Here is a 5,000-nt window from a genome sequence, read left to right as displayed (position 1 = left end):
GTGAGGAGAGTTTGAAAAGCTTCGTTTATTGGTATCTGAAAATCGTATCTTTTAAGGTAAAAGACAAACCGAGAGAGTTGCTACAAGAAGACATCGAGTAGTATGAAGGCAAAGTTTAAATGGTAGTTGCTGCATCCACGGGTTTCTTTCTGACCATAAAAGCCTTACGCAAAGGAAGGAATACAGAAATAAGAGTAAAATGTAGTCTGTAAATAAATTATTGAGTGAGATTCAGGATATATGTGAAAACGATAAAGGAATCTGTATCGTTTTCACATATCTCACCATCATCTGATGATGAACATGACATACGGAAACTTAATCTTCCTCAACCTTTAGAAGATTTAATCCACTCCTATGACTGCCAGAAGGGGAAAACGGAAAATAACCACGGACATAATGCAACAAATTTTACTGATGTTTTTTTTCTCAAGTAGTAGGTCTTGACGCAGATTGATTCCTTTAGATACTACCATTTTCCACAAGAAAAGGCAAGCAAACTATTGGTAAAAGAATATGACACTATAGGCTTCATTGAGGATAACCAATATGAATAAATAACATGTCATAACCTCTGGGAATTAAACAGAAGTGATTGGATTTTTATGAAGATATAAATGATGAGGTCCGTTTTCAGTGGCCAATTTAACTTTAATGCTATTGGACGGGGTAACCATTCATGAACTACTGACGACAGACATGCAAAATTATTTTGTCTTGAGTTCCTTAAAAGAATTTAAAAAAACATAATACTGCCTATGGATATTTCGTGCCAGTTGGTGTTAGGTGGTTAGGTTTTATATTTGTTCATCATTACATGTTTGAATATCACTTGATGTTGATACTTGATAAATTATGAAGTATTGATAATGCTGATTTGCCATCCAAAACCAAAAGTTGGCTTGAAAGACAGTTTGATTAGATGCTTGGGGATATTGCAAAAGAATCCTACTTGTTATCTAAAGGTATCTTCGAGAGTTTCTCCAAGATCCATTTCTTTTGCTGGCGAAAAGCTGTCATTAGTACCAGAGCCGACAATATTTTCAGGACAGCATTTGGGGTGCATCTCAAATGTGTCAGAAGGAGGGATCAGATTTAGGGTTCTGGACAAATCCTACTTTGCATCGCCATCAGTAGATATATGCATAACACAGATGTCATTTTCATGCACTCTCGCACGATAACTGACAGCATACATGAGGTATTTGGTATGCTGAAAATGGAATCGGGAAAAAAAAAAGCTGGATATACAAACCAGCAAAACCTTGAAGGATCGAATTTGGTACAATTTTTCTATGAGAAGTCAAAGTATGGAACTCACCACAGAAAAGTTTGTGAATGTTTTTTTTATTTCCCAGGGTTTTTTCGGGAAAGGTGGCAGTGTTTAGTGTCTCCTTTGTTTCATTATATATGGGATATCAAATACACGGTAATTGCGGATAGGGAAATATAGTACATGTGAGAAGTTGTTGCATATTATAGATATTGCCAATAAGATACGTTTCTAGTTTGTCATATACTTTCACCATGTATAATATTATGCTTAATTGTAGAAAAAATCATCTTAAAAACTAGAATTATACTATACACGATTAAATAAATCAACATAATTTGAATACATCGTTAAGAAATTACTGCTAAAATGACGAAGAGAATATAGAAAACGAGAATTTCACCCCAGACTAATCTAATTATTTAACCATATTTTTCGTATCTTTGAGTTAAAAGTGCAATAGGTAAATATTGATAAAAACAAATAAAAATGGTATCACTAGTCATGAAAAATTAAATGGAGCCTACTTCTGAACAGTCCCCGTGAATTTGAATGATTTTTCAAAAATCACCGATTATTGAAATACCCTAATCTACACTGCCTCCCTTCCTCCTCCTCCTCCTTCCTCTTCTTTTCCTTCTTCCTTTTCCTCCTCCTCCTCCTCACCCCCCCCATATCTTCCTCCCACGCATTCCAAGCCTCACGACCCTTCTCATGATCTCGGAAAGCAAGCAGTGTTTAGCCTTATGAGGAGAGAGATTTCCCCTCGAGCTGTGAGGAGAGTGGAGTTGTATGGATTTTGGAGAGTCGGGCCCATGTGCGGGTTTTTGCTGGGAGAGAAGAGGCTTTGGGATACGGAGGGCGAGGTGGATAAAGGAAGGAAGAGGGGAGACTGAGAGGAAGAGGTGGATAAAGGAAGGAAGAGGGGAGACTGGGAGGAAGAGGTGGTTAAAGGAAGGAAGAGGGAAGATTGGGAGGAAGAGGTGGATAAAGGAAGGAAGAGGGGAGACTGGGAGGAAGAGGTGGATAAAGGAAGGAAGAGGGGAGACTAAGAGGAAGAGGTGGATAAAGGAAGGAAGATTAGGAAGAGGGAGAGCGGACTGAGAGGCGAAGAGGGTGGATAAAGGAAGGAAGATGGGGCAGAGGCGAACCTGGAGGAGGAAGAGGTGGATAACAGGACAGGAAGCGGGGGAGGACTGCGAGGAAGAGGTGGGATAAAGGGAGGAAGAGGGGGATAAAGGAAGGGAGAGGGGAGACTGAGAGGAAGAGGTGGATAAAGGAAGGAAGAGGGGAGACTGAGAGGAAGAGGTGGATAAAGGAAGGAAGAGGTGGATAAAGGAAGGGAGAGGGGAGACTGAGAGGAAGAGGTGGATAAAGGAAGGAAGAGGGGAGACTAAGAGGAAGAGGTGGATAAAGGAAGGAAGAGGGGAGACTAAGAGGAAGAGGTGGATAAAGGAAGGAAGAGGGGAGACTGGGAGGAAGAGGTGGATAAAGGAAGGGAGAGGGGAGACTAAGAGGAAGAGGTGGATAAAGGAAGGAAGAGGGGAGACTGGGAGGAAGAGGTGGATAAAGGAAGGAAGAGGGGAGACTGGGAGGAAGAGGTGGATAAAGGAAGGAAGAGGGGAGACTGGGAGGAAGAGGTGGATAAAGGAAGGAAGAGGGGAGACTGAGAGGAAGAGGTGGATAAAGGAAGGAAGAGGGGAGACTGGGAGGAAGAGGTGGATAAAGGAAGGAAGAGGGGAGACTGGGAGGAAGAGGTGGATAAAGGAAGGAAGAGGGGAGACTGGGAGGAAGAGGTGGATAAAGGAAGGAAGAGGGGAGACTAAGAGGAAGAGGTGGATAAAGGAAGGAAGAGGGGAGACTGAGAGGAAGAGGTGGATAAAGGAAGGAAGAGGGGAGACTAAGAGGAAGAGGTGGATAAAGGAAGGAAGAGGGGAGACTGGGAGGAAGAGGTGGATAAAGGAAGGAAGAGGGGAGACTGGGAGGAAGAGGTGGATAAAGGAAGGAAGAGGTGGATAAAGGAAGGAAGAGGGGAGACTGGGAGGAAGAGGTGGATAAAGGAAGGAAGAGGGGAGACTGAGAGGAAGAGGTGGATAAAGGAAGGAAGAGGGGAGACTGGGAGGAAGAGGTGGATAAAGGAAGGAAGAGGGGAGACTGGGAAGAAGAGGTGGAAAGAGTAATTTGAAACTGAAAGAGAGATGGATAGAGAGAGGGAAGTAACGAGGGAGAAGGAGAGGAAGAGAAAAAGAGAAATGGGTAGGGAAGGTTAGAAGGGGTGGATAGAGAAAGGGAGAAGGGAAGGGAGAGGGAGGGGGGAGAAATGGAAAAGGAAGTTTTGAGGGAGAGTGATCTAGAAATGGAGAGGGGAAAGGAAAATCAAGAGAATTAGAAGGAAAAGAAGAGAAAATAGAAATAGGAAGGGAAAGTAAGACGGAAAATGATAGAAAAAAGATAGGGAGAAAGGGAGAACGGGTGGAATAAGGATAAAAAAAGAGAGGAGCAGGCACAGGGAGACAGAGACAGCGAGAGAGCGTGTGTGTGTTTAGGGGGAGAGGGTTTTTAAAAAGTCCGAAGTTTGTTGGAAAAGTGAAAGCGTGGTTGAACTTCTTTCAGATATAGGAGGCATGGGGGATTTAAGGATAGAGTAAGAAATAAGAGCGTGGTGGGGGAAAGGGGTAAACGAGGAACAATAAAGAGAGAGAGGGAAAGAGAAAAGGAAAGAAAAACGGAGTAAAAGGAGAACCTCGAGTGCACGATTTGTCGAAAAACTGAAAAAGAAACGAGGGGAAAAAATCTAGAAGGTAATGCCGTGTCTAGAAATAATAATAATAATAAATACATATATATATATATATATATATATATATATATATATATATATAGATATATATATATATATATACTATTTATATAAATATATATATATATATAAAATATAAATATCTATATATATATGTTATATATATATATATATATATATATATTAGATAGAATATAATATAGAATAAGAGAACAAAATAGAATGAGACTCTGAGCTCATACATCTCGAAGATTCGTCCAAGCATCAAAGACCACGAACAGAGCACAAACACAGCAACGCATCAACACAAAAATGAAGCGAAACGGATACAATCGTGACGTTTCGAATAAGACTAGACTCCTCATCAAAGTGAAGTCTGGATCAGCATAGTTCGTTTCTAATTAACGTAGATAATAAGAGATAAAGGTGATAAAACATAAAGCTATGATAATGAGATAAAGCTATAAATGAGACTGAATTACTTTACAAAGCAAAAGATAAACAGAGAAAGATAACTAAAAGAAGGAGAGAGAAAGAGAGAGGGGGAGGGAGGGAGGGAGAGGGAGGGAGTGAGAGAAGGAGAGAGAAAGAGAGAGGGGGGGGAGAGAGAGAGGGGGAGAGAGAGAGAGAGAGGGAGAGAGAGAGAGAGAGAGAGAGAGAGAGAGAGAGAGAGAGAGAGAGAGAGAGAGAGAGAGAGAGAGAGAGAGAGAGAGAGAGAGAGAAGAGAGAGAGAGGTGAGGATGAGAACGATGAGAGAAGTGTGAGAGGAGAAAAAAAGATGAGACGAGAGAGAGAGAGAGAGAGAGAGAGAGAGAGAGAGAGAGAGAGAGATCAAGGAGAGGAGAGGAGAGGGAGATGGAGAGGCCAGGGTTGACGCACGCCGGCATCCTGCGACCCTTCCTGACCAAGACAGCCGCCACAACACGC

This window comes from Penaeus japonicus, unplaced genomic scaffold (genome assembly GCF_977035675.1).
Source record: "Penaeus japonicus unplaced genomic scaffold, GWHDUDI00000001_assembly GWHDUDI00000033, whole genome shotgun sequence".
In the NCBI taxonomy this organism is placed as follows: domain Eukaryota; kingdom Metazoa; phylum Arthropoda; class Malacostraca; order Decapoda; family Penaeidae; genus Penaeus; species Penaeus japonicus.
Note: the sequence above shows the minus strand (reverse complement) of the source record.